General features: G+C 35.5%; 1 protein-coding gene and 1 long non-coding RNA gene across 3 annotated transcripts in view; one reads left to right on the top strand and one right to left on the bottom strand.

Moving 5' to 3' along the window:
- Positions 1 to 94: 94 nt before the first annotated feature.
- Positions 95 to 24,677, bottom strand: LOC136026157 (uncharacterized). The gene is made up of 3 exons (XR_010617220.1): positions 24,541 to 24,677; positions 20,801 to 20,987; positions 95 to 917 (listed from the first exon to the last, which is right to left on the bottom strand). It is a non-coding gene; the product is annotated as an uncharacterized LOC136026157 (long non-coding RNA).
- Positions 24,678 to 25,144: 467 nt separating this feature from the next.
- The window catches only part of LOC136026155 (phospholipase DDHD2-like), a 43,849-nt gene continuing 42,855 nt past the window's right edge, over positions 25,145 to 26,138 (top strand). The window contains exon 1 of one of the 2 annotated variants that reach the window (XM_065702459.1): positions 25,145 to 25,390. The gene's annotated coding sequence lies outside the window, so the exon portion shown is untranslated. Of the gene's footprint in view, positions 25,391 to 25,425; positions 25,545 to 26,138 lie in introns of those variants that run through there. The other variant, XM_065702460.1, reaches the window with a different exon arrangement.

Raw genomic sequence — 26,138 nt, 5'->3', positions numbered from 1 at the left:
ATATATATATATATATATATATATATATATATATATATATATATATATATATATATATATATATATATATATATATATATATATTCCTAAACTTTGGTGGGTTCAATCAATGTAATAATTTCCACAACTACGTGGTATTTGATACACCCCTCTTAGACGAGTAACTGGGGTTTTATCCTTACCAGAATTGAGAAGATTCATTGTAATTAAATTACTTTTGAATACAACTCGTAAATTGTTTTTTTAAACATACTTTTTTCCGGTTTGAAGTAATTTTCGGAATATAAGGTAGGTAAATCGTGTTTGTGGGTTTATTCGAATGGTCTACTGGTGTGGGATTTAAGGCTTTATAAGATTGCATCTTTAATCTTTGAGCAATAACAGTATTTATGAGAGAAATTGGGTAGCCGTTGCCAAAAAGTATGTCTGTAATAAAATTTAATTCTTTTTTAATATAAAATAAAAAAAAGTTTTTTTTTAACTGAAAGTAAGGAGCTACATTAAAACTTAAGACGAACAGAAATTACCCGTACATGAAAGGGGCTGCTCCCTCTTCAACAAATGCTCTTTGCGCTAGAGTTTGACTCTTTCTCGCAACTCTACTTTTTAAAACAGTGAAAACTTTAGCGTAAAGAGCAGGGCGTTGAAGAGGGAGCAGCCATGTAACTTTTTTTATATACTAACTGAACTGGTAGATTAACAAAAAGACATAAACAGGTCCCAATTGAAATACAAAGCAAAAAAAGAAAAAGAAAATCACAATTTAGCCTTTAAAGTTTCCTCGGTCTTCTTCTGAAATTCTTGGAGCTTCATAACAAGTCCCATGTTTCCCTGGAAGGCTTTTTGGGAGTTAAGTCGTCCTGACATCAGTTCAGGTAAATCTGAATCGTCCATGGTAATCGTTACATCAGGCTTTGCTAGTAAAAGTAAATAAAATTTAAAAAAGGGATTTAACAAGGGCAATTAAATGAAGTCGATTCTTCCCCATTTTCTAGATACCCCAAGTGGCGGACAATGTTGAGCAGATTCCCAACTTGGGAGCATTTTGCAAATAATAACCCAAGTCTAAATACCCCAAGCACAGGACAATGATGAGTAGATTCCCGATATGGGAGCATTTCAAAGACACATAATGGGTCAACTTTTCAGGTCAACTAATTGACGTGAAAATAAAGAAACCTATAAGTGAGCCCCCCTCCAATCAAGGACACTCCAAAGGCCTTATACAGGAGGTTATCAAGGTTGAGCCCAACCCCCTCCCCTCTGAAATTTTGTCCGATCCGTAAAAAGTAGCAAAATGCATATGCGTCTAGTAAAGGTTTTTGTACCCCTACCCCCCCCCCCAAAAAAAAAAAATATCCTGAACTTACCCTTGGATACACTACTAGTTACTCTAATTATTGACTCTCCATAAAATACAGTATATTTACATCTTACAACTACATACTGAGTTTCTATTAATTAGTGCTCACGATTTAATTCTTTGAATTTAGCCGCCATATCTAATACCATCTATAAAGATTCTGATGTTTGACCAACCAATTTTCTTTAAACTACAACTGAGCTATATATAGCACAAACAAAGATTAGTCCAGCTTTGAAATTGAGCTAGCCAACTTCATTTCCTCACTGTCATCAGCTTTCAGTAAGTAGGCGGGGGAGAGGGCCAAAGCTTTGGGAGAGGGGAGGAGAAATCTGAGCTTAAATCTGACTATCTCTTAGATGGATTTTGTTTTTCAAGGGTGAAAGGCTTGCAAAATATTGTATGCTGTTATAAGGAGGCTATGAGGGTCATTGCTCGCTCAAGTTGCAGGTAAAAATAACTGCAGCGATCTAACTAGTTTTAAGTTGTACAACCACACCAAAATTCATTAATTGAACTCTCCTATAACTGTAGTTGTAGACATTCGAGCAGATGGATTATATGACATTATCTCATCTTTGTTTTTAAAATCGTATAATAATAAATCCGTAGCTTTAACTAATTTATTATTTTCGTAAGTTTTTTTTTTTTATTTTCAGCAATTGTCATTGAAACACAAAAACATGCCTCAGTTGCTAGTGTCTTATTTTATGAAAACAAGAGCATTTAATTGGGATTAAAATGATAAGGCTTTTTTGGAGCCAGTGGCGTTCACTAGTTCAATACCGATTTTTACAGCTATAAGGTCGAGAAAGCTTGGAGTTAAAGGTTGAGATGGCTAGGACAGGTTTTGTGGACGAATTATGACACATTGCCAAAATCATCCTTTTCTGCCATCCATCTACCGTCAAATAAAAAGAAATTTATCCCCGAATAGGGTGGGAAAAGGTTGTAAGAAAAGAAATTGGAACTCCTTGGGAGGGTGTATAGAGGGACACTTTGAATAGATTGGGAGAAAGAGGAAGAGCATGCGCAGCTTAGGTGGTCTCAGGCGTCTTAGTGCTGTAGTGACTTGTTAGCAGTAGTGATAGCGGCTTCCACTGGAACCAGTTTGTAGTGACGCGTCGTATATATCTAACGTAAGCTCTTGACTGCTACTACTACTAGAATCGGTTTCTTGACCTGTTTCTTGTGTCGAGATTTTATAGTGTTTATTATATAACCGATAAGTTTGAATTGACATTCCTTCTTATTATAGGAAACAGGTACCCGTTGTTTCGGTTTTTCGAAAGCGTAATGCATACGGTATCCATGATAACCAGAATTAAAGTCATTATGAAAACATAGGAAACCCTCCTGACGGGATTCGATTATGCTGTCAATTGTAATCCCACATTGCGAAAGGACAAATAAAGATACAGGACTATTTTGTGCAGTAAGCAGAAAAAGCAAGATATCAAAAGAACCAAGAGTCCATATGGTACTTGTGACGAGGCCAGAAAAGCTAAGAACCTTCAGCCCCCTAGATGGTCCAATCTGGGAATACGACTGTTATCACACCAATTAGTGCGGGTCCCTGATACACCTACCAATTTTCATCGTCCTAGCACTTCCAGAGGCACCAAACTCGCCAAAGCACTGGACCCCCCAACTCCCCTAAAGATAGCAGATCCGGTCCGGTTATGTCAATCACGCAACTAGAACTTGTGATTATCTTCGAACTCGCCAAAACACTAGAAATCCCCCCAACTCCCCCAAAGAGATCAAATCCGGTCCGACTGTGTCAATAACGTATCTAGAACTTGCATTTATTCTTCCCGCCAAGTTTAATCCTGTTCTGTCCACTCAAAGCGTTTTCTAAGATTCCCGGTTTCCCCCTCCAACTCCCCCCCCCCAATGTCACCGAATCTGGTCGGGATTTAAAATAAGAGCTTCGAGACACAATTTCCTTCTAAATATCAAATTTCATTAATACCCTATAACCCGTTCGTTACTATACTACTCTCCTTGAAATACAATTTATGTATGTAAAAAGAGTTTAAATTAATCACTCTATTTTTTTTGAATTAACTGTCCTTCCATTAACCCCCCCCCCAGATGGTGGATTTGGGGAAGCGATTATTTCTAATTTAATCTGGTCCGGTCCCTGATAAAATTGCCAACTTTAAGGGATCGCTATATTGATCGTGTATCTCGTTTCAGATCTTCAACATGTAAAAATTAGGGTGTTCCACGACTCGAGCCTGAGACCTCTCGCACCCTAAGCGAGAACAATACCCCTAGACCAGCAAGCCAAACTTAACAAGAACAATTTTTGTTTCATCAGCAAATAAAATTATTTTCAGCTATAGTTCGCTCCCCTCCCCCCTTAGATGATCGAATCGGGGAAGAGACTATTTCTAATTTAATCTGGTCTGGTCCCTGCTACGCCTGCCAAATTTCATCGTCCTAGCTTATCTGGAATCGCCCGAACTAGCAAAACAATGACGGAGAGACAGACACAAGGACAGAAATTACGATCGCTTTATGTCACTTGGTAAATACCAAGTGCCATAAAAAATAACCTAACTCTTGAGAAAATACACACTGACTGAGTGGCAGAAGTACAAGTCACTAGTTATGTTTTTTCTTTTTCTAGAATCATAGGTAAGAGATCACCTAAAGGCCTGTGTCCAAAAATTTCCATATATTTTTCCATATAATTTCCATATATTCCATATATATTTTTTCATATATATACATATATATATATATATATACGTATATATATATATATATATATATATATATATATATATATATATATACATATACATATATATATATATATATATATATATATATATATATATATATATATATATATATATATATATATATATATATTACAAAATTGTAGCCATAGATTAGCATAGATTGCTGCCCGCTTTTTTGCTCTCTGACTTTGTTTCACTGTTTTGGTTCTGAATAGTAATAAATAAATAAAAAACAAGTTTTTTTAACTGAAAGTAAGGAGCGACATAAAAACTTAAAACGAACAGAAATTACTCCGTGTATGAAAGGGGCTGTTCCTCCCTCAACATCCCGCTCTTTACGCTAAAGTTTTACTCTTTCTCTCAATTCTAATTTATTAAACGGTAAATAACTTTAGCGTAAAGAGCAGGACGTTGAGGGAGGAACAGCCCCTTTCATACACGGAGCAATTTCTGTTCGTTTTAAGTTTTAATGTCACTCCTTGCTTTCAGTTGAATACATTTGTTTTTTTATTTAGTTTCTTAACGTCTTTGAATTAATGCATGTTTTTATTTTGGCTCTCCGCAAATGAATAATTAAAACGAAATCTGTGTATTTATTTTTTTTTTGCTGACTCTTAGTTTTGATCAGACAATTTTTGAGAAAAAGGATGGGAGAAGAGGCCTAGTTGCCCTCCAATTTTTCGATTACTTTAAAAGGCAACTAGAATTTTAATTTTTAACGAACGTTTTATTAGTAAAAAATATAAATAACTGACAAATTAACTTACGTAACGAACTTCTATATTCACATATTTTATTATGTGTACGAGGGGGTTTGTCCCCTCATTAATACCTCACTCTTTACATTAAAGCTTTAATTTTGTCCCAATTCTTCAAGATTGACCCCTGAATCACAAAGGCTGTAGAATAAATAGTTGAAATTACTAAAAATACTTTAGCGTAAAGAGCGAGCTATTAAAAAGAGATGGGCCCTCATATGCGTAATAATCTCTGTTCGTCTTAAGTTTTAATGCTGGTCCTTACTTTCAGTTGAAAAAACTTTTTAATATTTATTTTTCATTGTCTTTTTTTTTTTGAAAAATAATGCTAGAGAATCCTGCGCCCCCTTCATGGAATTTCTCTTTTCCCATAAAAAATTCCTCCAAGGGAAGGTCATCCCACATAGCCCCTCCCCTCAACCCTCCCCAACCAAAAAATCATCCTGAGAAGGTCTGTACACTTCCAAATAATCATTACTGTATTTAAACTGGTCAAAGTTTGTAACTTGCAGCCCCCCTGGGGACTGTGGGAGAGTAAGTCAGCCCCAAAGACATAGTTAATATATTTTCGACTGTGCTAAACAAAATGGCTATTTCAAAATTTTGATCCGTTGACTCTGGGAAAATATGAACGCGGGAGGGGTTCTAGTTACCCTCCAATTTTTTTAGTCACTTAAAAATGGCACTAGAACTTTTAATTTCCGTTGGAATAAGCCCTCTCGTGACACTGTAGGACCACTTGGTCGATCCGATCACCCCTGTGAAGGTCTGTACTATTCCAAATAATCACGCACCCGTGATCGGTCTTCTTGCAAAAAAATACGAAGGTCCGCATTTTTGTAAATAAGAGCTTAAAACTTCTACAGTAGGGTTCTCTGATACGCTAAATGCGATGGTGTGATTTTTGTTAAGATCGTATGACTTTTAGGGGATGTTTCTCCCTATTTTCCAAAACAAGGCAAATTTTCTCTGGTTCATAACTTTTGACGAGCAAGACAAGTGAGCTAATAAAGCAACGTAAACCGCATTTAGTTGTTGTTACCGAAGTTTTACCAAAACATTTCAGTGACCCGTCTATTTTTTTTCAGCCGCTACCACAATACAATTTAGTATCTAATAATTCAGCTAAAAGAGGGATTTGTATTTATATTTATTGTTCTATCAAGTTTTCTGTGGTTGTTGATTCGTTAGTAGACTCAGTGTCGGAGTGTCTTTTGGTTGATGTTAAATTGCCTTATTATAGTACTTACATGTGCATTGCAGCTTTTTATCGTAGTCCTACTGTGGATTTTTCGAGTCCAGTTAATATGCCAATATTTTAGCGTGTATTTCTCGTCTTGTTGGTCGTAGTTCAAAGTTCCTTATTCTAGGTGATTTCAATTTACCTTTGATTGATTGGAGTGCGCATAGTACGAGTTTGTCCACTTCATCGTGTGAGCAGCAATTTTTAGATAAATTGGATGATCTGTACTTATACCAACATATTGTTAGGCCAACTCGAGCCAGGAATTATGCTATTCCATCGATTTTAGATCTGGTTATTACCAAGTCAATCGATGATATTTTGAGTGTAGATTTCCGTCCGCGTTTAGGTAAAGTGATTATGTAGTGTTAGATATTTACATGAATATTGATGCTCAACAGAGAGGTTTTGAGTTTTATCGGCATGATTATGCTAAAGCCAATTATGAATCAATGCGACAATTTATTTCGTCTATTAATATCATGTATGAACTAAAAAATAATCATGTTTCTCCGGACACCGCGTTTGATTTTGTAAAATAGGTGTTGAGGGAATGTAGGGATAAATTTGTTCCTTTGGTGAGGAATTTTTCCGGTCGCAGAAATAATCCTAAACTTCCAAGACACATACTCCAAGCAATACGTGAAAAAAATAGTCTTTGGCGGTCTTATATTGAGTCACGACATAGTAAAACAGTCAGACAAGGGCATTTGGATACTCAGTTGCAAGAGGATTCAGGTGAATGGCATGCGTATTCACTAGCGAGAAACAAGGTCACTCGGCTTCTTAGGGCTAATCATGAAGAGCTTGAGTCGCGTATTATTCACTCAAGCACCGCATCACCTAAAATATTTTGGAAATATGTAAACAGGAATAAGCCTAACCTTGCACCACCTTCATCCACGTTCACACATCAGGATACACACCAAAAGATTGATAGTGATTCTGAGAAGGCTCTTATTTTTAACCAAATTTTATCTTCAGTTTTTCTTAAAACACAGCCAATTCATTCAAATGAAGCTAATTTTGCATCTCAAGTAGAGTCGATTGCGTCGCCGGACATTCTTGTTCCATTTGATGATTCAAGTTTCTCATTGACTGAAGTTTATACTGTTCTTATAAAATTGGATACGTCTAAAGCGCCAGATATAGACGGTTTCCCGGACATAATGATAAGACAAATTGCTCATGAAATTGCAGAACCACTTACCTATATATTTAACTTATCTTTGGCGCATGGACTCTGTCCGTCAGGGTAGAAGAAGGCCTTGGTAAAGCCGCTTCACAAAAGTGGCTCCAGGTCAGATTTTAAAAACTATCGGCCAATTTCAATCACGTCTATTTTTTGCCGAGTGATGGAAAAGTTGATTGTTTCAAGCATTCAAAAGTATTTTGACGGAAATCATCTTTAGAATCCTGCTCAGCATGGTTTCCGAAAAAATAGGTCTTGTAATACTCAGCTTCTTGAGGTTACTTTGGATTTTCAACGTTTTACCGATTTAGCTATACCCTTTGACTGCATTTACATCGACTTCTCGAAGGCATTCAACAAAGTCTCAATACCCACCCTTCTTAAAAAATGTGCAGCTTATAAATTGGGTAAAAAAACAATTGCATTTATTCCTGATTATCTAAATGGACGAACTCAGCAGGTTGTTGTTGGTGAAGCTATGTCATCCTCAATTGATTTGTTAAGCGGAGTCCCCCAGGGTAGCTGCCTGGGTCCGATTTTATTTTGTTTATTTATTAATGATCTTCCTTCCTCTGTTCAGCATTCTACTGTCAAGATGTTCGCGGATGATGTAAAACTTTATCTACCAGTACGAGATTAAAACGATGTGCAACTTTTGCAGGAGGATTTTGACTCTCTAACTTATTGGTGCGAATCTAATTCCATGTTCATAAACCCTTCTAAGTGTGTTGTTCTACACTATGCTCGTAAACTCCCACCTGTGCATACTTACCAGCTGTCTGGCATACAAATCCCTTCTAACGAAATAGTGCGTGACCTTGGTGTTTACTTTGATACCCAATTGAAATTTGATAAGCATGTTTCGGAAATTGTAAAGAATGCGAATTATCGTTTATCGTCTATAAGGAGAAGCTTTAGTAGATTCAACCTTCGTAATTTCTTACTACGATACAAATCAATGGTCCGCCCTCTTCTTGAGTATAATACTTCTGTTTGGTTTCCATTAAGTCTAACGGATGAGCATAGGATTGAAAAGGTTCAGAGAAGGGCCACTAGATTGGTCCCATACCTTCAGGGCCTTTCTTATCCGCAGAGACTTTTTAGGCTTCAACTCCCGTCGTTGAAGTTTCGTAGACGTTGCAATGACCTTGTAAATGTGTTTGGTATAATTAAGCGAGTGGATGATGTTGATCCAAATTTATTTTTTAAATTTAGCCATTATCACTCTACTCGTCAGCATGATTATAAATTATATCCCCCAAAACCACTGAAAAAAATTGGTCCATTATCTTTTGTTAGTAGAGTTGCCGGACCATGGAATGGTTTGCCTTTGGAGGTTGTCGAGGCAGAGAGTGCTCGAAATTTTAAGAGTGCATTAGTAAATACGCCTTTTTATTTAGACGCTTTTGTTGTGTAGTGTCGTTTTATTTATAAGTTTTTGGTGTTTAATTTGTCGTTGCCAATTTACTTTAGATTAGTATTATCATTTTGTGTTTTTGTGTTTTTGCGACAAGCATTAATGCTTACCGCTATTGTAATAATAAATAAATAAATAAATATACATTTTTTCTGGACAATTAGGCCTATTACTCACTCCAGGCTACGCCATCTCTACAAAAAAATTACCACTGACTTTGGATAGACTAGCAACTGTGCAAGGATTACAGGAATTTAATTAAAAGCTTCCTAAAGCAAGACCTGAAGACTTCACTCCCAATACACTATTCAACCAAGCTTCTCTATATGCCCATCAGATCACATTAATGCTTGAACTTTACCAATGAATTTTTTATTAAAAATCATTTTAAGGTCAAAATAAGATTGTTTACCATCACTGGTTATTTGAAAAATTGCAGTTCCATTCTCTTCCCTGCATAAAGGCTCATAGTCTTCAAACTTTTGTGTCTTAGCCATCATAAAAGTTTTATATATTATTCTAGTGATGATAATGATGTCAAGTTACTTAACTAAAGATGCTCGTTAATTATCTTTAGTAAAAGTTACTAAAAAAGTTACTTTGAAGTAACTTTTCTGTCGTTCCAGCTGCTAAATAGCGTCAGCTGAAACGGAAAAAGTTACTTTTAGTAACACTTTTTGTCTCAGCTGGAACACACTCTTAGTCGCATGTTCGTATGTCGCATGATTTTTGTCATTATCATCAACATCGCACGATTTTGCGCGAAATCGCAGCAGTGTGAACTAACCCTTAGTTCACACTGCTGCGATATCGCGCAAAATCGTGCGATGTTGATGATAATGACAAAAATCATGCGACATACGAAGCAAAACCATGCGTTTTGCTGCAATGAAAAATGCGTTCATAATTTCAGCTCCTACGACAAATCGCATGCGTTCAATAATTTCAACTTTTTGCGACAAGTCGCATACCTTGTTCTGATTTAAAAAAAAAAAAAAAATAATGGAGGTGACTGAAAAACTAATTATGGCTGTTAGGTGCCAGCCCATATTATTTTCAAAGAATATGAGTGATCACTGCAAAAAACACCTTGCGTTAAAGGCCTGGGAAACGGTCTCAGGGGAAGTTGGTGTTAGTGGTAAGCATGTCTACTAACTTTTTGTCGGCTATATTTAGTTCAAATTTTTAAGGGTCACTAGCAATCTACAACAAAACCCTGATTTTGGATGGCCTAGGTCAGACACAGGGATTATATAGCATTTATTATACTCTTTGGTACCTATTTATATATTTGGTACTTTTGGGCCTATGCCTAACAATAAGTTGGGTCCATGACTTTCTTATGATGGCAATCAAGATCAAAGGTCTTCACTAGATTCAAGGATCGAATTTTCTTTGACCTTTGAAAATCTAGTGATCATGCAAATTGGGGGATCACTAGATTTGTAACATAATGCATATCCTCTGATACACTAAATCTAACTGTAGAGAAAATAAAATTTAAATGTCTCCAGACCTATCTAGACCATATCTAGTAGGCCAATAGAACTGAGATTTTCCATTGCCAAGCTGCTGCTAAGAATCAGAAACACAAAGAATTGAGATTAGAAAGCAGTTGTATTTATAGGTCTTGAATATTTAGACCAATAAGATCTGTCATATAGCCTATTTTACCACCTTTTAGTTAAATTCTTGTATAGTCATTATTTTTATTCATGTAAGTCAATAATCAACACTTTGTTATTGATACAATTATTTCCTTAACAAGTCTTGCTATTATAGGTAGCTCGAGATACTCGGTAGGCTATTATCATTGGGGAACCCTAAGTGAGTCATCTTTTACTTTTCTTGTACAAAACACTGGTAAGATTCTAGTTGAGTGACTTCTTGCTAGTTCAGAAAGGGGTTAGGTAAGGAAAATGAAACTTTCAGGGATGGGTCTACAGGCTAATGTATATCTGGGGAAGGTATTTTAAAGTACCCACCTCTGCTCCTTCTCCCTCTAGAGAGGGAGATTTGCTTACATGACAGTTCTAAGCCTATTGAAAATTTGACAAAACAAAATTTGGTAGAATTCTAGTTGATTCGACTTCTTACGATCACCCGTTCGTAAGTTAAAAATACCTCACTTTTTCTCATTTTTCAGAATACCCCTCCCCCCAACTACCCCAAAGAGAGCGAATCCCTTCCGGTTATGTCAATCATGTATCTTCGACTTGTGCTTATTTTTCCCACCAAGTTTCACCCCGATCCCTTCACTCTAAGTGTTTTCCTAGATTTTAGGTTTCCCCCTCCCAACCCCAACCCCAAATGTCACCGGATACGATCCGGTTTTAAAATAACAGCTCTGAGACACGATATCCTTCCAAACATCGAATTTCATTAAGATCTGATCAACCGTTCGTAAGTTAAAAATACTTCTTTTTTTCCAAATTAACAGGCCCCCCATTTCCCCTCCCCCAGACGGTCAAATCGGAAAAACGACCATTTCTAATTTAATCTGGTCCGGTCTCTGATACGCCTGCCAAATTTCATCGTCCTAGCTTATCTGGAAGTGCCTAAAGTAGCAAAAATGGGACCAACAGACCAACAGACAGACCGACAGAATTTGCAATTTCTATATGTCACTTGGTTAATACCAAGTGCCATAAAAATGAAATTGAAGAACTAAAAAATATACGGTTACAAGATTTGCGATAATGAGGATCAGAACGAGTCAAAAATGAAAATAAATAACTGAGAAATATATTGTTAGAAGATATATGATATTAAGAACAAAGAAATTTGCAGTTAGAAAATAAGCGGAAGCGAGAATAACAAGCAATAGCTGGAATCAGAACCTGTCAAAAATTAAATTGAAGAACAAAGAATTACAGAGTTAACAGTAATGTAAAAGCGAGTATCAGAAATTGTCAAGAATGACAATGAAGAACAAAGAATTGTGTTGTTGGAAGACAAGCGACTGTGAGACTTAGAACAAGTCAAAAATGAAGGTGAAGAAGAAAGAAATTTTACGTTAGAGGATTAACACCATAGCAATCTTCAATACCAACAAACTGTGGTGCAAAACCAGTAAGAAACTAAAAACCCGTTTTTGCCGTCAACTAAGCAAGTGTTAATTACAAGTCTTTGGACCCTTCAACGTTGTATGTATTTGGAGTCCTTCATTTTCTCCCTTGAAAAGTAGGCAACAAAAGTGATTTACTAGCAAAGGGTAACAAAATAGGCAACAAAAGTGATTATAGAAAAATTAATTTAGCGGTACATCCAACACAGACCCTTGAATGTGATTTTGAACACCATTTATATAACCACACGTACTTTTTAGACCCCGATGAAGCTGCTAAAGGATACTTTTTATACTGAATCTGAATTTTGTTTTAAAATTTAAAACGAAGGAAGGGCCCTACAAAAATTTCCAACTGTGATGGACACAGATTCATAGTTTCAATTGGAAATGTACATTTTAGCACCTGATGATGCTGCTAAAGGACACCTTTTATACTGAGTCTGAATTTTGCTTTATAATTTAAAACATAGAGGGCCCCACAAAAGAACTTCAATGAGGCGCCACGCCTAGCCGATTCCGTCCTAACTACAACCTGCATTAAATCCTCTTTGATTATTATTGGCTAAATCTGGGTAATGTATCTTATAGAGCTCGACTAAGTCCACTGGAGACACAACAGTAGTGCTACCTATGCTCATGTATGCATAGGTTATCTACAGTATGAAAAAGTTTTGACTTTCGTTTGCAAGTTTTTAAACACCTTCGGATTCCTGGCCCCAAAAGTGATATTGAATTTGTCAAAGCTTGGAAACTTGTCCCTCCTGTCTGTTAAAGAAAACAGATTCATAATTGAAGCTTTCTTCATTTCTTTCCTGCATTTAACGGGTGTACAAGTATATTTTACTTTATTCATTTGTCCTGTTTGTTTTCATCAAATAGGTGAGATTCTCAAAATTTTGAGTAGCCACAATATGTTTCAATCATTAATAAGTGCAATAAAAAGGACAACTCCATGATGAGAACCCAGCACAATTTCAGATGATGAAAAAAAGTTTATTGCCAAAAAAGTTGATAAACGGGGAAAATGGGCCTTCTTGAAAAGTAATGACTTTAAAAGCCATATGCTATCCACAATAACACACAAAAATACATATTTGTTTTGTATGGAAAGTCAGCATGGCCTGAAAAACTATTTAAATCTAATCCTGCTTGCAAGCTTTTAACTGATCGATAGGGACCTTGTCTCCCTCCTTGTGCAGGTATATTTTTGTCCTTTTTGTCTAGTATGATAAAGAATCAAAAGATGGAAAGTAGTTATTGCGGGAATAACAGAAACAAACCTTATCAGAAGTAGCAAAGAAGACATTAGAGAAGGATGGGCACTGCTCTGGTTTGGTGGAACCCAAAGTAGAGGGATAGTCAGTGTTGTTCTCTTTTCTTCACTCTACACTGGCGAACCAGCTGAGCAAGATCAGTAACTCATTTTTTTTGTCTAGTCTAAATACTTTTAAAATCAATGATGACAAAATACTGTATGGATACTAAAAAATAGATATTCCCAGAGAGAAATAACAATTAAAAAAAATGATGTATGTTTTATAAAAAAATAGTATATTTTAATTAGGCACACTCATTGCAAGTCAGACATAAGCAAAGCTCCAGCAGGGTTTGGTTTTCTTTAAGATAAACAAACAAGCATATTGAATACTTAGCTTTGTGACATTCTAATCTTACAATAATAAAAAAATAAAATTTTATTTGTTATTGGTTTGCACTTGTTAATTTGAGGAAAATCATTTGTGATAGCACTAGACCTATGGGTGGCTTCTAAAATAATTTAAAAACAGCAGGGATTTAAACAGAAAAATATTAATACAGTTTTCAGACCTTTGGTTTGGCATCTTTTTAAGAAAAATTTTCATAAAAGCAAATGCACATGTTTCATGTTGTTCAAGGCCCTCTCCAAAAATCACGTTAAATTTAATCAGAATTAATTTGAAATAAGCCACTTCAATGATTTTTTACCAAACCTGTGAAATAAGGGCTATATTTTTGATCAGAATTTATACCTGCAGTGAAACAACAGCAATCCATGTTTTTTTAGAAAATAAAAAAAATGATTTGAAAGGATATACTCAAGGGGAGGGGACAAAGATGGTTTTTGAACAATTTTTTAGGATGTATGGAACAAAATTTTTCGTGGGACACTTTAGTCTTACCTTAGTAGTGGCTAAGTTTATCAAAGGGTTAGTCACTGACCCAATAACATAATATATGACAAAGAATGGTCTCCTTTTTAGTGGTTAGCATGGCTTTATGAAAGATATGCCCACTAAAACACATCTAACATAATCCTCTGATCATAAAAAAAAATCCAAAGATAAACATAAAAAAAAACTTAAAAGAAACACAAAAATTAAAATATGAAGAATGGTGAAAAAAAATGAAAAATATGAATGGGGAAAGGGTAACTTTTAAATTATGTTTTGATTTTTGCAAGTATTTTTTCCTTTTTTTAATATTGTGCAATGAGGACAGTCAAGCAGAGGTCTTAACAAAATATTTGCATTGTAATCTACGTTTTTCACTGGCTTGTATTATCCTTGTTTCTCTCTTCTTTATGTTTTTTTTTTTCATTTTGTCCACTTTCAAGATAACTTTATATTTTCAAGATAATGGCTGGTACAGGACAGTCATGAATCTGGAGGTAGCCACTATCCAGTGGGTTGTAACTGTAGAGTTTACATTGCCTGAACCTTCTGTCAAACTTAATTTCCCAACTTCCTATGCAGATGAAGTATTTTTGATACTTGACTACCCTGTAGGCCTATATAGATATAAAGCAATGATTTACAAAGGAATTGTGAAGACACATTTGTCTGTCAATTGAGAAACACGCCCATCTACCCCATTTCTACCTCATCAGAACTTCACAATTTCAAACGATGCAAAAGGACCTGTAGTATTCATTTTCCGTCAGGCAATTTTAAGGATCTTTTTCCAGTTTTTGCTAACATCAGTTAGTTATATCATAGAGCCTTGATCATAGAACAAAGATGAACTAAAAACAGTAACCTTTGCACAAAGATGTAAAACCTTCGAAGTCCAATCTTACTACTAAAAAAGGGTTACTAAAGTGTATCAAGACCTTCTATTACTATATACATCATAAGATAAAGAGTCTATTTTAGGAAAAGATTGACTGACTAAAAATAGTTGTCAGAGGTTTGGAACTCTCTGAGTACTGGGTGTCTTACCCCATACTACTTGAATTATGGTAGAACTCTAGATGAGTCTTGAATTACAGTAGAAGGCCTTTGCTATTCTAGATGAGCAGATCTTTGCTATCTTAGAAAGTAGTTAGATTAGGTGAATGAAACTTTCAAGAATGTCTTTGAAATCTGAACTATACCCTGAAAGATCTATTAAAGTATCAGCCTCTATCCCTTTCAAATGGAAAATTTTGAATTCATAGCACATGCTTCTTGTGAAAAAGATTTTTTTTTAACTAAAAACTTGTTTGAGGTGCATGAAGTATGTTCAAGAAAATTCTGGAATAAATGATTTTGTGGACTGGAAACTAGTGGTATCATGAATAGTCAAATTGGCCCCCAGGTGGGAGTACAGTAGCTCCTACTAGTGTTGGACAGTATTCAGTAGTGCATAGTCCCATGCAGGCACCTGTAAATGGGGCCTCCGGACCACAGATGATGCAAATGGAGTGGAATGTGTAAAGTGGTATGCAAAAAGTCATCTTTCCAGCAGTTGTACCAAATTTTTATGGACAAGTATATACCCCAACATCCAACCCATCACAGCAGTATATGTACACAGTGAATAACACAAATGATGGACTTGGATCAGGCCAAATTATCCCACTATATGGACAACAAGTGTACAGTAATCGAGCACCGGTGCTGAACCAGGCACAGTGAGTAACATATATAATGGACTTGAAGTGGAAGAAGATGGTATTAACTATTCTCTACCTGATACAAACTTTGAATCTGATGATATGGCTATGGTAAGTCTAAGAGTGGTGGAAGGACTACTTACGTTTGTAATAGTGTTTTAGTATTAATAAAATGATTGATTGACTATGCTCAAGAGGAGAAGAGAATAACTTGAAAAGGAGAGTGAACTCGCCAATTAGTCATGAAAGTGTTCAGATTGAAAGGGGAGCACTAAAGAGACAATTTGTTTGCCAAAGACCAAACCAGAAGGCCAGAGACCTGTCACTTGCAAAAGATAGGAGAAATATTTCAAATATCCAGATCCTAGTATTGGAAATACCTAAAAAGGAAATGATACATGGAAGTGTCATAATCAAAGCAGTTGATATAAATGCCAAGTTCTGAAATGAATACAAGCTTTGCATGTGTTCAAAGGAAAAAATTAGTGGCAGGTTTGAGTTTGAAATAAATCATGAAGGGAACACTATTTACTTGCATTTAAAAGATGAGAGCGGGATGACATCAGCATTGGAAATCAAAATTGTGAATAACATAGAAGTAACAGTTTTAAGGAAAGAACATGAATCAATAGGTGTGACGAAAGGAATCCCTTTTTATTTATCAATTGTACAAATTGAGGAAAGAATCCAATCCTCTGTGGCTGTAAAAGAAGTGATTAGGATGCAGAGGTATAACCGGAATCTAAAAAAGCTTGAAGACAGCCTGTCATTATTGGTGGTTTTTGAATCAATTATTACCCCAGCAAGTGTGTGGTGCTGCAGTAGAAACAGAGATACTTTACCCTACCATAGCAAGATGATGCAGTGCTACAAATGCTAGAAATATGGACATTTTCAGAAAGACTGTAAATCAAAGGAGATCTGCCTCAGATGTGCCCAAAATCACCAAAGCTGTGATTGCCCTCTGAAACAGGAGAGTGTAGATGAGCATACAAGCAGGTACCAGTGCGCCAATTGTAAACAAAACTATTCATGCACTTCATCAGTATACCCAGTAAGAAGGGAAAATAAACAAGTGCTAGAAGTGGCAGAAAAGTATGGCTTGGGATTTAAGAGAGCAAGGACAACATTTAGAAGTTATGCTCATGCAGTCCAGAATAACCTGAATCCTGAGAAAAGAATAATCAGTAGCACTGCAGCAGAGTTGCAACAAATGACGGCAAAGAAGTTACTGATTGGAATACTTATAGCCCCAGGAATGCTGAGTACTGAAAACTTGCCATTGAATGAAAAAGTAGATAAACTGTGTGAATTGGTTGAGCAAATGAAGTTTTGAAAACTTGAGCGCAATGATGTAAAATTGGTTTGTGAAACAAGTAGCACCTTGGAAAACAGAACTTGTCCTTAATGCAGCTCACAATATTATCCTGGAATGCATGTTCAATCACAAGAGAGAAAAGGGAATTACTGCTTCAATATTGTGACAGAAAAGACATTGATATTTTTTGTATTCAAGAAACTTGGCTAAAACCAAATGTCATGATCCCCTGCAAAGGTTTCAACATCATGAAAAATGATAGAATAACAGGAAGAAAAAATCGAGTTATGATTGGAATACGAAGTCATATTCATTATAGGGAATTGGACTTAGCAAGCCAGCAATCAATTGATAATGAAGTGGAAGTAGTTGGAACTAAACTGTTTTTAAAAAATGAAAAGGAAATGGATGTTATATTTGTATATAACCCATCTGGAAATAATGGACTGTCAGGAGAAAGGATAGATGAAATTATTAAAATGATACCAGTTGCAGAGGACATGATAATATTGGGTGATATGAATGCACATAGTAAATCTTGGTGCAAGTGCAGAAATGTAAATAGTTCTGGAAAAAGTTTAGAAAACTGCTTAATAAATAGCCCAATATGCTTGGCAATACATGTTGAGATTCCAACCAGAGTTAATCCCCAGACTGGAGAGACAACAACAATTGATTTGCAAAAAATGCTTTAAATATTGACCAGCCAAGTGGGAGACCAATCCCCATTAGAGATATTTACCGCTGGAGACTACCAGAGGTATTGATAAATAATAAGAATCCAACCCTATCACCTTTCCCCAGTAAGCACCTTTCCAAGATTTATCATAGAATTTGGTCAGGTTCAAATAGGTTAAATTTTTTGGCATTTTCATATCAGCTCCCTAATTCAAGTGGCGAAGTTCCCTCTTCCCCCCTTTGCAGGTCATGTTATCTTAAAAATAAAACAATTGATCATCGCCTATTTGAATGTAATATACTGACGTCTGCACAGTATACCCTGCAATGTAAAATGTTCAAAAACCACAAAATTTCACTAACAGCCAAGAGTCTTGCTGACCATACCTGCACAGAGAGCACAGAACTCAATATATATTCTCTTATTATTCAACTCCTAGTATCAAAAGATTTACTGCAAGAAATCTGAGCAGATACAAGATAAATAAGACAAACCAACTCCAAAGCTCTGTCCATCTCACAGAGTGAGTCAAAAGGAAAAGGGCTGAATAGTCTCAACTAAAAAGCCCCGCCTGCTGAAAAAGAAGAAGATATTTTAAGAAAAATTGATAGAAATAGCCAAAACTGTTGTACCATATAGAGAAATCAGCCTTCGCCAAGGTTGTATCTGGTAGAACGAAGATTGTTCAAAAGCCAAAAGGGAATTCATTGGAAAAAGGAGAATATATAATCTGGTGAGAAATTTTCATAGCCTTATTGAAAAGAACAGAGCTTATGCTATATTTTGAAAAAAAAGTACTTGAAGCCAAGAAAAATCATGAAATAACTTTATAAGCAAACTTGACTTTTGAAAACCAACATCCAAAGTATATGAGTTTATGAAGAAGATGAATAACAGAGCAACTTCAGGCCAGAGCAACCCACCTATTGCATCTGATAATAAGCTTCTTGTGACTGATGATCAAAAAGGTGATGCAGCTGCCAAATTCATGAGCTCTATGATCGGTAGGGTGATCCAGATATACAGAAGAAGACCAATATGGACACAAAAGTAAGTGACCTTGGAACACAAGGACAAGGCAAACCATACAATATATAATTAATTGAACAGGAATTAATGAATATAATTAAAAGCTTCTGGAGGCCTAGTAACAGCAGACATAAAAGGCCAAATGTTAGTATTTTCAAATGGTTATTTAATAGGAAGAAACGTTAAAGTGCAAGTTGGAAGAACAATTTCAAATATAACAGTGTTTCTTGAAAAAGGAATCCCTCAAGGATCAGCATTGGGGCCTGACATATACAACATAGGATCATATGATATTCCTATCAGCATGGAGGATGATGGAGGAGCTATTTTTGCAGATGACAATACTGCATGGGTCATGGCAGATGATATCTACCATACAAAGACCCTAATAACCCAGGTCATTGCAAAATTAGAAAGATGGTCCAAAGAAGCTGACTCCAAATGTTTTCTGCAACAAAGATGAAGACAATTCTTAACACTAGGAAAAGAATTGGAACCCTTCCAAATCTGTACCTAAGTGCCTGCCCAGCTGAATATGTTAACAAAGCAAAAATACTAGGTGTAGTGGTTGACAATATACTTACCTGTAAACCCCATGTTTTAATCCAGAATTAAACCAAATATGTATTGCCTAAAATGGAGTATTGCTCAACAATTTATCGCACAGCTTTTCATTCTACCATTGCAAGATTAGATGTAATCCAAAACTCAGCCATAAGAATTGCGTTTGGAGCAGGAAAAACAACACCTGCTACTTTCCTTCTATCAGAAAGTTGTCTAGCAGACCTGGAAACACGAAGAAAGATCAGATTTTGTAGATATGTACAGAGGATTTGGTCTTTAAAAATAACCACCCAGTTAAGTCAAAAATCATCAAACCTGGTCACCAAGCAACTGCCAACATATGTAAAGACATATTAAACAAGAAGAAAGTAGTTATTCAGTGGATTCCCACCCGCATTGGGATCTCTGGAAATAGCAGATTTGAAGGCTAAATCCACAGTTGAGTCAGGAACACTTGTAAACAACATGGACACTCCTTGCAAAGTTATGATATTTGATAAAGTGATTAAAGAGACTGATCGTCAGGGTTTCAAAATGAATAGAGATTTGACTGAGAATCTTTTTGTTACAATGAAAAAACAGAGAAATATAGAAAAAAAGGTTTATAAAGAACTCACTAGATATGAAGCAAAGAAACTATTTCAACTCTGATCACACCATAATGGAGTTGGTTGTTACAAAGCAAAATTTATGGGACAGAGTGAGGAATGTCCTAAGTATGGTGCATCAGAAACTATAGAACACTTGATGATAATGTGCCATTTTTTTTCAGACACAAGAAAGCGTAGCCAAGCTTATATATGTTATTAGAAGGATTTAATAGTAAAGAATAAAACTGTATGACAGTTAGTCTTATCTTACAGTTTCTGACAAGAATTGCGAGATTAAAGGACATTTGAATAACAGTTTCAGGAAAGAAGATTTCCTCCTACTATTTATTAAGAAATGAGAATTGACTTGCAATGGAACATCTTCTAGGCTGAACAGCAAGAGGGGAGTTAACATCAACGTCAACAACTCTGTGCCTTTTCCCTCATAAAGGCATTGGCCTTTGATAAACCTGCACAAACTCTGTGTTATGGAAATCCGAATTTTTAAATAATTTACAGCTCCCCAAAGGCTCAAAGAAAACATTTGAGCCATATAATATTGCTAAATCCATATAGCCTACACTATAACCTACAAGGTTTTAAAAAAGTTGGAAAACCTTGCCTCAAATTCAAAAATAAATCTTATTTTGGAATCGTTTTTTCTAGGCCTAGGCTAGAATCAAAGAAAAGCTGACTCAAATGAAAATTCAAAAATCATGGCTTAGTTTGTCAGAATTCAAGAAAAGATAACCTAGACCTCCATGCAATTATTTATGCCTTAGAAATAGGGAATGAGAAGAGAGGGGAGGTTGAAATCACTTTCCCAAAGCATAGGCCTAATTCAGACTCTGAATACATTCCGGATAGTGTCACTCTCATAAATAATAGGCTATACTTTTACAAGCATTTAAGTATAGTATGTAATGGTGGAATTGAAATTTTTATAATCAGTCAAGAATATAGGCTACCTTACAACAGTTTGCACAAAATGATTCTTCAAATAAGCAGATCTGATCTGACAGATTTGAGTCTCCTCTTGACAGCAATGCCAGTTGAGACTTCTTTCAATATGACTAATTTTCTTTCTTCTTGGCACTTCACCATTAGCTGCAGTTACTTTCAATACAGCAATTATTATTTAATCTCAGCTTCAAACTAAAAAGAACAAACAATCTTCCTTTATAGCAAGGTTTTTTTGTTTTTTGTTTTTAACATTACTCATCAAGTACATAGATCATTAGTAAAACACTCAGTCAGATAGAGTCCACATACAAATCAATCCCTATTACATCACTGTTGATGCAGCATTTGCAATATTATCAACATCAGATAAAATCTTTTTCTCTACCACTTTCACATATAAACTTAATAAACAAGTCTATTATCCTATACTTCAGTCTACTTTTAATACAGCAATTATTACTTCATCTCAGCTTCAAACTAAAAAGAACAAACAATCTTCCATTACAGGTTTTTTTTTTTAATCACTCATCAAATACCTAGATCATTAGTAAAACACTCAGTCAGACAGAATCCACATACAAATCAATCCCTATTACATCACTGCCAATACAGCATTTACAATATTATCAACATCAGATAAAATCTTTTTCTCTACCACTTTCACATATAAACTTAATACACAAGTCAATCATCCTATACTTCAAAGATCCATCATCAATCAAAATTCCTAATGCAAGCCCCACTGAAAGCTCTCCTAAACTTTGCTCTTTACACAACATTCTCATTTCTTTTCTTAAATTTTCATATTCTTTACAATCAACAACATAATGGAAAATACTTTCTATCTCACTACAATTATTACACTGAGGAGTATCAGCTTTGCCTATGATAAACAACCTATGCTTAATGCCTACATGGGTCAACCAAAAATGGAACATTAAGCAACCACGTTTTTTTTTTAATTACCTTAATTCGCTCTTTGGAGCAAATCAGTTGCAAGAACTTTGATGCTCTGTAGTTGATCATGGTGATAGATCTGGTCGCTGTGCTAAGGTCAAGCGACAAACCATAGGGACTAGAGAGTGCTGGAGAGATGCAAAAAGGCAGTTAATCTACTGTTATTTTTCATATCAAAACCAGGTTTCTGTTTCCGGGTAAGAGCTATATTACAACTATCATCCCTCATTTCCTCAAAATGTTTTTGGTAAATACTTCTAACCATCTCTCTAATCTGTTTATATGGTTCTGTAGGAGGTGTATGGAATAACTTTTGTGCTGCCTTTTTGGCATATTTATCTGCTCTTTCATTACCCACCACCCCCACATGGGCTGGACACCACAAAAATTGTATTGTTACTCCTTTCTCAACAATCTTCAGAATAGAGCTAAAACACTTATGGACCTCATCCTTTGGTTTATTTGGAAAATTCATGAGGGATTGAAGGGCTGATTTTGAGTCACTGCTTATGAGGAACTTATTTTTGTTTTGATCACTTTCACTAATTTTTTCAAATACCCATTCTAGTGCACTTTCAATTGCTTTTATTTCTGCCTCAAAAACAGTTAATTCTAAGCTAAGTAGCTTTGTTATCTCTGTATTGAACTCTGGAACCACCACTGAGCAGCTGACTCCTAAACCATTTATTTTTGACCCATCTATATATATTTTCAGATATTCTTCATATTTGCTATTCAATACTGAGAGGAATTAATATTTCAATAAAAGGGGGTTGTTTCCTGTTTTTTCCATGTAATCAATCTCAACCCAAACCCAAGGGGGAATTTTTGATGGTTTTTCATAATGTAGCATTTGGGTAATAGGTACTTCTATACCTTCCTGAGTAAGCAGTTCTTCAAATTTTTCAAAAGGATTCAGACATTTCCTTTTCCTAAGGTGATTTCTAGTGTGGGTCAGTCCAGGTTTAATTATCAGTTTCTTAACTGGGTGATTGAGATCTGTTTTCCATAGATAGTTCATGTACATTATAAGCCATTTTTCCCTTCTTGTATTGAGTTTCTCCACACCAGACTCACTCAGGAGAATAGGAATTGGGGTACTCTGATGACCTCCAAATGCTAATCTTAGAGCTGTATTCTGCATTGAATCAGGTTTTCTGAGAGTGGATTCTGAGGCAATGTGGTAAATCAAACTCCCATAATCAATTTTAGGTCTAATGTATTTGGTATAAAATTGTCTTGTTGTAACTATGTTGACACCATGCTTCCCACACAAAAGCATCTTCATCAAGTTCAGTTGCTTTGCACAGGATTCTTTTAGATATTTGATATGTTGGCTAAATTGAAGTTTATCATCAATGTGTATTCCAAGGACTTTATGACAATTGGTTACTAGCAGTTCCTCTCCAAATAGAGTAAGTTGGGGAGGCCTAATATTCCTCCTGGATGTGAACAACATAACTTTAGCTTTGGATGGTTCAAAATCAGATAAAATTCTAGTTAATTGACTTCTTGCTATCTTGGAAAGGGTTTAGGTTAGGAAAGTTAAACTTTCAGGGGTTGGTCTATAGGCTAAAGTATGTCCCAGGAAGGTATTTTGAAGTACTTACCTCCACTCCTTCTCCCTCTAGAGGGCCCTGACCTTTGATGACCTTTAAAAATATGTGTGTTATAAAAGTGAGGCCTTGCAAAATAGATCTTCTGCTTAATTGAAGTACAACAAAATTGTTTTCAGCTTCATAACTTTGCTCAATCCCATTTTATAAGGTTTTAAAGATATGCAAATACATTTCCTAAATTTTATAAAAAAAATATTGATATAGCTCAAAATTCAACTCAAATAACAGGAATTACATTTTCAGAACTAAAAGCAGAGAAAAAGCAACTAGTAACTGTAAATTAAGGTAAAATGTTGTTTTGTCAAAATTTCAATAGGTATAGACCTGTCATGTAGGCAAATTTCAGGGCCTTCTAGAGGGAGAAGGAGTAGAGGTAGGTACTTCAAAATACCTTCACGGGACATACTTTAGCCTGTAGACCCATCCCTGAAAGTTTTATTTTCCTAATCTAAACCCTTTCTGAGATAACAAGAAGTCAATTAACTAGAATTTTACCCAAAATCAAGATCTATTGCTAGGGACCATAACTCTATTTGATCCAATGTTTCTTGGACTGCTTTTTCTACTGTGTTTTGGACTGTCCAAGTATTAGTATCATCTGCAAAGATTCCTCCTTTGCAGTTATTGTCTTCTAGAGGGATATCAAATTCTCTATCATAGCCTACACTATAACCTAAAAGGTTTTAAAGAAGTTGGAAAACCTTGCCTCGAATTCAAAAATAAATCTTATTTTGGCTTAAAATCCCATTTAAATCATTAGAATTGTTTTTTCTATGCCTAGGCTAGAATCAAAGAAAAGCTGACTCAATAAAAATTTAAAAATCATGGCTTAGTTTGTCAGAATTCAAGAAAATATAAGCTAGACCTCCATGCAATTATTTATGCCTTAGAAATAAGGAATGAGAAGAGAGGGGAGGTTGAAATCACTTTCCCAAAGCCTAGGCCTAATTTAGACTCTGAATACATTCCTGATAGGCTAGTGTCATTCTCATAACTAATAGGCTATACTTTCCAAGGCAGAAAAAGCACCTCATTCAGGATTATTCCTGTATAAAATAAAAAAGTGCAAACTTTAAATATGGTCCTAGTAAGCTAATTACAAGCATTTATGTCTATTGTATGTAATGGTGGAATTGAAATTTTTATAATAAGTCAAGAATATAGGCTACCTAACAATTATTTAAGAATTAACGACGCTTATTGACTACTAAGGTCCCTGCAGTGCATTCCTGCAGCGTGATTCGATCTCTGGGTCCCGTATTATCAAGCTAAGGTTAAATCCACTGCGCCACCGTTTTCCAACGCTTCCAATTTTCAAAATAATTGCCAAATACAGGATATTTCTTGCGCAGAACGTATTAATAAATTAATTATTAATCCGACCTTATCCACCCAAATAGGAAAATTGCAAACTCTATTTTCCGTCTGAGAACTGGTCATGCAATGACCAGATCTCGTCAAGCACTATATCATCTTACAGATAGCAAGTCTTGCCCTTTTTATAGGTGTGTAAATATTGATGAAACAATAGATCACATTCTCTCAGAATGCCCTCGCTTCACAACTGAGAGAAATATTCTGATCAGAAAAATTTAATCATTGGGCCTGAAGACGTCCACTCTTCTCGTTTTAGGTTTCACTCGTGTTAGTAAAGATAAGGAGTTAAAAATATTGGAGGCATTCGGAGTTTTTGTGTCTTCAACAAAGATTTTCAACTGGTTATAATTTCATTTCATTTTTTTTTTCAGTCACAAGAGTGTGGTGAGAAGAGAAGATGATTTGATTTATTTGATTTGTATGTTCTTTTCGTTTCTATGATTTTAAGTTTAATTATTGTTTGGTGACGCAGAGGGCGAAAGCCGAGCTTATTTTCTCTACAACAACACGTATTAATGACGATTAATCATAAGAAATGTCACCCACCCCTTATCATAATTTTTCGCGCTTTTTTCTACTCACACGATTTTGAACAAACCTATGTACCTGTTGTCTGAAAGAAAGTCTTGGTTTAGGATTCTGGTAGGCTAAATTTCCTTTTTTACCTAATCTAAAATTCGTAGCGTTTGTTGTATTTTTGATTTTGTAGTAGCTTAGCCTATTGTAGCAAAATTGATCCAGAAGGAAGCTAACTTTCTGTGGAATTAGGCTATCCGTTTAGCCTACTGGCACCAAAGTATTAAGCTTAGGGTTTTATTCATAAGTATTTTTTTTTAATTAAAGAATACATGGTAAAGGTGTAGAGTAGGTGGTATTAAGAAAGAAATAGGTTAAGAAAATGATCCTTACTTTCTAAAATGCACAACAGTTGTAGCTACCACCCTTTGACTAGGCCTACAGCTCAACTAATTTATCCCCAATCCCCTTAATATGCTGTTACAAAGCTTGTATTTCATATTTCTCATGCACTCTGACAATACATCTCTTGGCTTAACTTTTGTACCCATAAATTGAATCAATTAGGCTATGACAAAACAAGTGATGACTGGCAGGATACATGAGAAATCCATGGTTTGGACTGTATATGCTTATTAGGGAAGATGGGGAGAAACTAAGCTACAATGGAGCTGTATTCTAAATGTGTTAGTTATACAACTGTTCTGCATTTTAGGACGTCTAAATTGTTTTCTTAATGTTTCCTTCTCAGTAGCCTGTACTCTAAACCTTCACTGAATGCATTAAGTGACAGTTACAATAGTCTTGGTAAAATTCTAGATAATTGACTTCTTGCTATCTTGGAAAGGGTTTAGGTTAGGAAAATAAAACTTTC

This window comes from Artemia franciscana, chromosome 4 (assembly GCF_032884065.1).
Source record: "Artemia franciscana chromosome 4, ASM3288406v1, whole genome shotgun sequence".
NCBI lineage: Eukaryota > Metazoa > Arthropoda > Branchiopoda > Anostraca > Artemiidae > Artemia > Artemia franciscana.
The sequence above is the reverse complement of the archived record's forward strand: the minus strand, read 5'-3'. Positions and strand labels throughout refer to the sequence as shown.